The following is a 10,300-nucleotide window of genomic DNA, read 5'->3' as shown; positions in this document are numbered from 1 at the left end:
GAATGTTGTGGGGATAGTGGAAGACATGATGCAGCATTCTCCCTGAAACCTTGTTGTGCAAGAGATAACCTAAGGTCCCGACAAGAGTTATACCACCCTCCCTTGCCCCCAAACTACACACCCATCCACTCACACATACGCACAAACACATGCTCACACGTACAGGGACCATTTTATCCCTCACTGCTCTTTCAGCTCCTTGCCTAGAGCCTTTAATATTCATGAACCCATAAAAATATCAGAAACCTAAAAACAATTATGAGCTCCAAAATGAAGAAATCTGCAACAACAGCATGATTAACTGCTTAACAGAATATGTATAAAGTGCAACATTCAGGAAATCACCATAACACTTGAAAATAATTTGCAGGATATATTTTTTCATTTGGAAAGGATTCCTGAGTGTGCATGAGCCATGAGAAATCATTGCCAATAGTTAATTAAATGAGTGACTTGTAGCCTCATCATTTTAAAAGCAAAATTATAAAAATTCTTTAGAGATTCTTTTGGAGCAAAAAGGAGATTTTTTATGTGACATGTGGATGTATTTTAATATGTTTGGTATGATAGGGGGTGGGGCTTCACACACATACACACAGAATTCCCCACCACTGAATGCTATTGGGCAGGGCACATAGTTGGAGAAAAATGAATTGTGCTGTTGAAAGTCATCTTCAGTAGTTCAAAGACTGAAAGGCTTTTAGGTCCATCTTCAGCTATGTGACCATCTCGGAAGGGTGGAGTCCACTCCCTGCTAGACCAGTAGTGTCCTTAATTTTATCCTAAACTTATGTATTTGCTCCCACTGGTCTTTTACGAACCTAGTTCTGAAATATTAATCATGTTTTACACCCATGTGGGAGGAATCTGTGTCCTGAGGGACCCCAAGATGTTTGCATGAATGAGCAAATGTGTTTAAGCACTTACTCTGTGCCAGACAGAGCCCTCGCCCTCGAGGGGCTCACAGATTAGACGGGGAGGCAGATGTCCCAACGTCTAATGCGGTACCCTGTGCTGAGTGTCTAACTATGAGGTTTGCAGTGGCAGCATAAAGAAGAGACTGGCCAGATTAACTGGGAAGTAAGGAAGGAGCCTGAGTCTGGTGGGGGATGGATGAAGACTGGGCTGGTATCTTCCATCTGGCCCCAAGATTCCCACTCCATCCTTCTCCCACTCCCTGTCCTACAGGCCGACCTCTAGGAACTGTCAACAGGCTCCCCTTCCCTTCAGATTTTAGATGGACTTGGATAGTTGGGGACACTGCAGATATCAGACAGAGGTGGGCTTACTGGGTCATAGGGCATGATCCACTCCACTAGGAATTCTCAAATAATGCTGTAGAGTGAGTGTACCAATTTATAACCTGCTGTTTGGGTTTGGGTTTCCAAAATGTTCAGCTTTGGGTTTTCCCATGACACTCCCAGCAACACTTGGTATTATTAGATTTTTTTCTTTTTTGGCTAATGTGATGGATGTTACATTATAACTGGCTCTTATTTTAATTTTCATTTCCCTGATTTACTACATAGTTTAATATTGGCCAATTAGTCTTTTTCCTCTGTGAATTGCTTAGATTATTGGAGTTTTTCTTATTAGCTTATAGGATTTGTTTATTACGGTTGACCGTTACTAACCCTTCAATTGTATGCATTGTAACTATCTTCTCTCAGTATATGGCTTACCTCCTTTTTAAGTGTCTTTGACAAATAGAAATTTTTAAATAATTTTTAACGTGATTACATTTATCAACATTTTCCTTAAGTTTAGACCCAACTTACAATTGAATATTCTGCCCATTCTTCCTTTTTCCCCCCCTCGTAGAACACTGGGGACAGTGAGGTCCTTGTGGTTCTGCCGAAACTGAATCCAATATGAAACAGCAGAGAAAGGAACAGGAGTTTGTTTTGGGAAAAATGATAATGCCATAATATTTCAGTGCATACTTCTGTCTCATAGAATTACTGTTACTCACAGAGTGGTGAGGCAGCATTATACAAATATTAGTTTTCTCTGGTCTTTGTTCTTTTAGAGTGAGTATCTATTTGTAGTTGCTGTGTATTCATTTAATGCCCAATGGCTAGGTGTCCCTTCCCTCTGTCTTATGACATAGATTCAATAATATTTCTATAATACCATCTAGGAAAACATGCTGATTAAACCTGTAACAGAAAACAAGCAAAAATATTTTAAGAAACATAAGAAGCTTTGTTTTGCTAAAATGTTTTATCTCCTAGGTTGGAGCTGTCCTGTTAGTTCCTTCTTATCACTATTAGTCTATAGGAGTTAACTGATTCTAAATCTTCGAGGTATGATGTAGGCTTGTTTTTTTTTAAGCCTCAATAAGAGGTCTGTATAAGTCAGAAAACACAAAGCAAAACAAAACGAAAAGATAAGAAGAGGATTCAGGTTTTGCTATTCTGAGAGCAATCTCATGAGGAGCTGAAGGACAGCTGAACAATCGTCCCTTGACTATCTCTCAGCTTAGCTGGAGCACTTGGGACTTAAAATCCCCCAGCCCATTTGTTGATGGGGTTGTTTGATTTTTTCTTGTTGATTTTTTTGAGTTCTAGATAGATTCTGGTTATCAGCCCTTTATCAGATGTGTAGAGAGCAAATATTTTTTCCCATTCTGTGGGCTGTCTATTCACTCTAATGATAGTTTCCTTGGCAGTGCAGAAGCTTTTTAATTCGATTAGATCCCACTTATTTATTTTTGTTGCTGCGGCGATTGCTTTGGGGGTCTTCTTCAAGAATTCCTTACCTAGGCCGATGTCTGAAAGGGTCTTCCCAACATCTTCATTTAGAATTCTTAAGGTTTCGTGCCTTAGGTTTAAGTCTGTTATCCACCTTGAATTGATTTTTGTGAGAGGCGAGAGGTAGGGGTCTAGTTTCAGTCTTCTGCATGTAGCTATCCATGAGTGGATTATCAAAATTTGGTATATGTTCACAATGGAATATTACTCAATCATAAGAAATGACAGTGATCTAGCACCACTTACACTTTCCTGGATTAAACTTGAGCCCATTATCCAAAGTGGGGCACCACAAGAGCAGAAGAACGGGATCCATTTGTACTCACCATCAAATTGGTATTAACTAATCAACACATAAATGCACATATCAGAACAACATCTATTGGATGCTGGGGAAGGGGGAGGGCAGCGGGAGGAGGGGGGAGGAGGGAGGAGGGGACGGGTATTTGTATACACAAGGAGTGCAATGTGCACTACCTGAAGGATGGACATATTTAAAACACGGACTTGGGTGGGGGGAACCAAGGGCGACACATGTAACCTAAACATCTGTACCCCATAATATGCTGAAATAAAAAAAAAAAATCCCCCAGCCCTAGACTCTCAGCGTTTTTGTTTTTTTTTTTTAAATAATCAGAACCAGGAATAGTTTGCATCAAAGTGCTCAAGCATCAAGGTTGTAAACATAGACACTTGTTAATTCCCCAGACATGGGGTTCCAGATTGTTTAATAGTTTAAGAGAGAGAACATATAGTTGTTTTAATTTTACATATTTTTCTCTTGGGTCATTGCTCAATTTCCTTAAGTCAACTTTTTCTTTCAAGTAAAGTCGAGATCTTCAGAAATCTGCTTGCCTTATATTGCCTAACAAAATTTAAAATCTAACTAGGAAGGGTCCTCTACTTTCCCCCATGACACCTACCTAAATGAAAGTGCAGAAGCTTCTAGGCAGAGTGGCAAAGGCCTCTGGGTTTGGGGTCCACCTTTGTTTGTTTTATAATTGGTCAAAATCTAGAAGTTTAGAGGGAGCATGAGACATGCAGTTCTCTTTTACTTTTTCTTTTAAATAGTCTTTAAATGATATATTCATTTCCCTTTGGGTTAAATGCAAGATCCAGTACTAAGAAGAGTGATAATGTAATTCTGTAGGCCATTGCACAGTTGTTACAGCACTTTGTTTTCATTATCTATCCCATTTGATCCTCACAACCTCTTTGATAAGGCAGGCAAGGAAGGAGTTACATAATATATGAGTTCTGAGGTTTGGGCCAGGCCGAGATAACACAGGCTCCAAGAACCAAGCAGCACTTTGCTAAAACTTATATGTGGTTAAAAAAACTTTTGTAGTCTTCTTAGTATGATAGCCTCGTGTTTTATTTTACCTGAAGAGTGTGAGTTGTTCCATCCAAAAACTTGCTTTAAGAGTAGATTTTAAGATTGCCTTTGGAAAACCAGGCTTAGCTGACCTCTGCCCCTTTTGTATTTATGGACTGAGCAGGCTTTCTTAAAAAGGCTTTTAAAGTGAAAGCTCATATAAACTTTTTACCATAGAGCAGCCCCAGCCACATCAAAGAAGGGATCCGGGAGTAAACTCATCGATGTGAAAATAGTGAAGAACTGATATGAGGGTTATTTTGTTAAATGTCTGCTAGACATTAACCAGCATCTCCAGGATGCTGTTAAACTCCATCTTCAGGGGTTTGTTTCTCGGGATTACGTAAACGTGGCCAGTTCAAACATGCACTTAGTTATAAACACTGCAGAGGGCTTTTTCTTTTAAATAAACTTTTAATTGAAGTATAATGTACATGCAGAAAAAGCACAATCCATAAGCTTGAGGAATTTTCACCAAACGAACACACCCATGGAACCAGATGGTAATCTGGTCCAAGAAACAGAGTATTTACTGATTCAATCTCGTTACTTGTTATTAAAATAAACAAATAAATAAATCAAATAAGCAGAATATCACTCTTGAAGCTTCTTTGTTCCCCATTCTTATCACTTCTTTCTATTTTCTCCCTGGAGATAACCATTATCCTGACTTCTACTATCAATGACTAGTTTTGTCTATTTTTGAACTGTATATAAATGGAATAAGACTGTATGTATTACTCTGTGTCTGGCTTGTTTCACTCAATGTTATGTTTATGAGATACATTCACATCGTAGCTTGTTTATTTTTGTTGTTCTGTGATATTCCTTTGGGTGAATATACCACCTTGAATAAATACACCGCAGTCGATACTAATTTGCATCCCTTTAGCAGTGCATGAGAGTTCCACATCTTCACCAACACTGGGCAAAATAACATCACTCTTTTCAACTAGTCTTGTGGACGTTTAGTGATATTTCGCTGTGGTTTTAATTTGCGTTTCCCTGATTGCTAATGATGTTGAGCATCTTTTCATATGCTAATTTTTCATTTGCATACCCTCTTTTTGTGAAGTGCCTATTTGAACTCTTGCCCATATCATTAGGGTTATCTGCCTTTAAAAAAAAGGTATAGGAGTTTTAAAAATGTAAACTGCATATAAATCCTTTGTTGTATATATGTGATGCAGATATTTCTCCTAGTCTGCAGTTGAAGGCTTTTTAAAAAGAGGCTGAGAGTTCAATGTGTAGAGAATGTACCATGGGCCCTTCTTGGCCCTCAAGAAAGTGGACATTTGAAGACAGAGGAAGACAGGAGAGATCTGGATGTTATTCTCTTTAAATTTATCACAACTTTCTTGGCCGGGCGCCGTGGCTCACGCCTGTAATCCTAGCACTCTGGGAGGCGAGGCGGGTGGATTGTTTGAGCTCAGGAGTTCAAAACCAGCCTGAGCAAGAGTGAGACCCAGTCTCTACTAAAAATAGAAAGAAATTAATCGGACAACTAAAAATATATAGAAAAAAAAAACTAGCCGGGCATGGTGGCGCATGCCTGTAGTCCCAGTTACTCGGGAGGCTGAGGCAGAAGGATTGCTTGAGCCCAGGAGTGTGAGGTTGCTGTGAGCTAGGATGACGCCACGGCACTCTAGCCCGGGCAAAAGAGTGAGACTCTGTCTCAAAAAAAAAAAAAAAAAAATTTATCACAACTTTCTTGAAGCAGATTCGGAGAGCAGCTGAGTATGCCTCATGCACTTGATATGATCAGTCTGCGTTTATTTGGCTACCCTCTTGCAAACTAAAAGAGAGTCATCAATATGCTATTCCAGCAGACTATTATCATGCATAATAATATAGTGCTTTGTGTTAATAAATACTTGAATACCTACTATGGACCTGCACTGTGCAGCATGCTGGAGGCACGAAGATAGGTATGCCAGCACCCCTGCATTTAGCAAGCTTTCAGGGCACGTTTAGGGCATTTTTTAAAATCTACTATCCTGTTTTATCACATGAGGGTAGGGTGACCATCAGATTGGTAAAATAAAAATACCGTGTGCTTCTGCTCCTCAACCTTTGATTCTCATTTAGTCACTGCCCTAATTCTGTAAGATCTGTAATTCTAAGATATGCCTTTGTCTCATCCTAATAGCCCCACTAATTAATACCCGGAGAAATTCTCTTTTCTCAAAATGACTAATTAACATAAAACATGTAGAAATGACTTAATTATATTTTTAAGGAAGCTACAAGGAGAAAAGACCATCAAATAGATATACTTAGCCCCCCGCTATCCAACAATCTTTTTAATAACCCCTTAATTGATAGTTATTAGTAAACTGAAATCATACAGCATTTATTGAGGGCAAGTCTGGTAAGGTGCTATGTTAACTTAGACATTGAAGGAGCCATAAAGACATGTAAGATACAGTCCCTGCCCTCAAATATCTTTTAGTACATTGGTGGTAGTGATAGCATGTGTGTGTGTAGGGAAAGTGTTAAGGAGGTACACAGCATATAAAGTGACAATGTGAACATAAAGACCCATACCAACTGATAGGACGCTTAGCTGGAGGAAGGATCATGTTGGATTGATTGCAGCGATGAGGAAAGGATTGTGTTTATTAAGATAGTGTAGCTGCTACTATAAAACTAGCCCCAAGATGTATTGTTGCCCAAACACAGAAAAAGGTCATGTCTCCATCATCAAAAGTTAAAAACAGGTGTTCCTGATTGGTAGCTGACTCTGCTTCAAATGGTGATTCAGAGAGCCAGATCCTTCCGTTCTTCAACATATGACTTTTAAGATTGCTGGGCTTATTCACATCGAGCTGGCAGAAGGAGAAAGAACATGGAAAATGGGATGTTTTTATAGCCAGACCCGAAATAGGAGTTCCATTGGCTAGAACTCAGTCACATGGCCACAGATAATTGCAAAGGACTTTGAGAAGTGTAGTACTGTGTTTCTAAGAAAACGAGATGTGTTTGTTGACCACCTGTTAGTTTTTGCCACAGGCTTTGAATGATTTTGTCATCTCCAAAATTCATGTTACAACTTAATTCTCTCCAAAATTCAGATATTGCCAATGTGATAGTATTACAAGGTGGGGCCTTTAAGAGGTGATTAGGCCATGAGAGCTCCTTTATCGTTAATGGGATTAAGACCCTTATAAAAGAGGCTTTACACAGCATTTGGCTAGCTTGCCCTTCTGCCTTTGCCATGTGAGGATGCAGCAAGAAGGCCCTCACCAGACCAGATGCTGCTGCCTTGATCTTGGATTTTCCAGCCCCTAGAACTGTGAGAAGTAAATTTCTCTTCTTTATAAATTCCCCAGTCTTGGCTATTTCATTATAGCAGCACAAAATGACTAGTACAGGGTTTATGATAGCAGGGCATTTAAGATAGGTTTTCAGGCACTTTGAAGTATTTTGACAGAGATTGGAAAGAAGGATGAATCCAGGTAAAATGAATAGCATAAGGAAGGACTAAGCAATATATTAATACAACAACGGCAACAACATGCAGGGGCATTTTGGACAGTAGGGAATAGTTCAGTTTGTTAGGAGAATAAAATACATAGGGAGTAGTATGGGAGAAGGTGTTGAAAAGCTAGACTGAGACTATTTCCAACCTGAACTCATATTTTTGGAGGTTTTAAAATCCAGACTGAGGAGCTTGTATCCAGCATGTTCTTTTGGCTACCGGGGCTCATTCCCACTTGCAGGACAGTTGTGGCCCAAATTGGTTTTCTTTTTTTCCCTTCATACTCTGGCCTTTCCTAGGAAGTAAGGTCTCATGTTTGTCTGAAACACATAGTGTCAGCGAGTTAGGGAGACGGGTTCAGACCCTCAGCATGGGCAGCTTCATTTTGAGCCTTTGTACTAGAGGATTTCAGAGATTCCAGGGGCTTCTTGCCAAAAACCAGTCTAATGCATGGTATCTGCTGAATACTGTGTTTGGGATGAATCCCAAATTTAGAAGAGGGAGGAGCAGAGGGGGAATTCCTTTTGGACCCTAGGACACAATCAACTTGTGGTCAGGATCCTGGAATTTGATTATCCATTTTGTTATTTTGGCTTGCATAGCTGCAACTGTGGCTCACAGTTATAGAAGTATCCGGTCCTTTAAAATCCAGCCACAGCCTTCAGGTTGATGACCTCCTGACAGTGATTAATTGGGAAGGGTGGGAGCTGGGGAAATCCTTTCTGCTCCCTGCAGACCTGCCAACTTGGCTTTGAACCTAGAGGAATGTTTTGGTCAGAGAATATCTATCCCCACGCCCTCTACCCTCTCTCTCACCCTTACCTCTGCCCCACATTGCACGTTCTATTTGCTATTCATATGCATTCATCTTTGCTAAATTAACTTTGACCCAGGCTTTACTATAATATGTGCTGCCCCTGGAAGGCTTCTGTATGATATATTCTTCCTCCCCTGAGCTTCTGACCGTGAAATTAATGGCTCTGAAAATTTACCTTTGCTCTATAGTTTGGGGAGGGTTTCTTCCATTGTCTCTACCAAGATGTAAGCATGATTGCATATCTTTCTTAAGCCATTGAAAAAGAAAGAAGGCAGAATCTTTGAAGTAACAGTCAACCTCCTAAAAAGTGCTTCTTCTCTAAGCAAACTTGAAAGAGACTTAGCACACAATTTTTCAGTCCTGAGTACATTCATCATTTTTTGAATTTGTGGAAAGGGAGATGTTCATTTTGCATGGCAAGGGTTTCTAGATATTTTTTTCCTTTAGCTGGCCACAGAACAAACCTAAAGGAGCCATTACTACATTGTATCTCTTATCCTGTGTGTATCTTTCTTCCTCCTCTTCCTCAAGATCCTTATTTATCCCTCTCTGTGGCCACCCTCTGCACTCACAGTTTCAAAGTACTAACCCTTGATGATGGTCAGCACTTGGTGTTTTGCTCTTTTGGTTGCTTGCATATGTGGAAGCAGGCCAGTGTCTGTGGAACCAGCTTATTCTCTAGCATGCTTTGAGATCTATGTCCCTGTTGAAGCACCAAGACATTTGGGAAGATGGCATGGGTGTGATGGAGTAGAATGTCAGCAGAAATTAAGCAGACCTTCGTCCAAATTCTAGCACTGTCTTTTACCTCTGTGAGACCTTGAAGCAAAATGCATGTCCTGTCTGAGCCTCTGAGCTCAAGTGATCCTTTTGTCTCAGCTTCCTGAGTAGCTGGGACTACAGGTATGCACCACCATGCTTGGCTAATCTTTTAAAATTTTTTTGTAGAGACAGGGTCTTGCTATGTTGCTCAGGCTGGTCTTGAACTCCTGGCCTCAAGGCATACTCCCACCTCAGCCTCTCGAAGTGCTAGGGTTACAGGTGTGAGCTACTGCACCCAGCCCCTTTCTGCCTTTAAGATCAAAAGTTGCATTCAAGATCAACACCTATGGGGGAGTGAGGAAGGAGGACTGAACAGAGAGAAGGTGGACTGAAATGTAGTCACAACAAAGACCTCAGCCAGTCTGTGGGGAGCTCTGGAGCTGAATTGGCCCCACAGAGCTGTGCTAAATTGGTGCAGGGAGGACAGAACTTTATACCTCAATCATTGGCCAGTCATTCATGTGGATTGACCCGGAGATGGGAGCATAATTTTGAGTGAGACATCTCTCTTTAGTGGAGAGTGGGGGGCCACATTAGTGAGGAGTCAGATATCAACATTCCTAGCAACTGGAAGAATGAGTATTCTAGTCCTAAAATGTCTAAAATGTGTGTGTGATGGGAGTGAATCTGAGCAGTGCACCACAGTGTCCACAATCTATCATTAGTAATTTCTAGGAGTTGAATTGCTGGTTGATATGATGTGGGTAAGTTCATCTGTAGTAGATACTGTCAAACAATATTTCAAAGTGTTTATACCCAAATACCATTTAAATTTAGATTCTGATATCCCCAAGTGAACTCTTTCCAAAAAGATAAAGAAAAATTTATAAAAGGAAAACAAATGTAAAAATATTAACTTAATATTTTCTATATCATGGAGAAAGCAAAATTGAGAACTATTGGAATAGGCTATTATTTTCTAACTTATGACTGGATGTCCTGAAAACTGTCAATGTTGTCCAAGTTGTTCTGAAATCTAGCTGTGGAATAAGTAGATCCTAAAGAGTTCCTACTCTGTTGAACAAAGAAAGAAAATAAGGTATATGAATTGA

The sequence above is a fragment of the Propithecus coquereli genome, unplaced genomic scaffold, assembly GCF_000956105.1.
Source record: "Propithecus coquereli isolate 6110/MARCELLA unplaced genomic scaffold, Pcoq_1.0 Scaffold166, whole genome shotgun sequence".
Classification (NCBI taxonomy): Eukaryota; Metazoa; Chordata; class Mammalia; order Primates; family Indriidae; genus Propithecus; species Propithecus coquereli.
The sequence above is the reverse complement of the archived record's forward strand: the minus strand, read 5'-3'. Positions refer to the sequence as shown.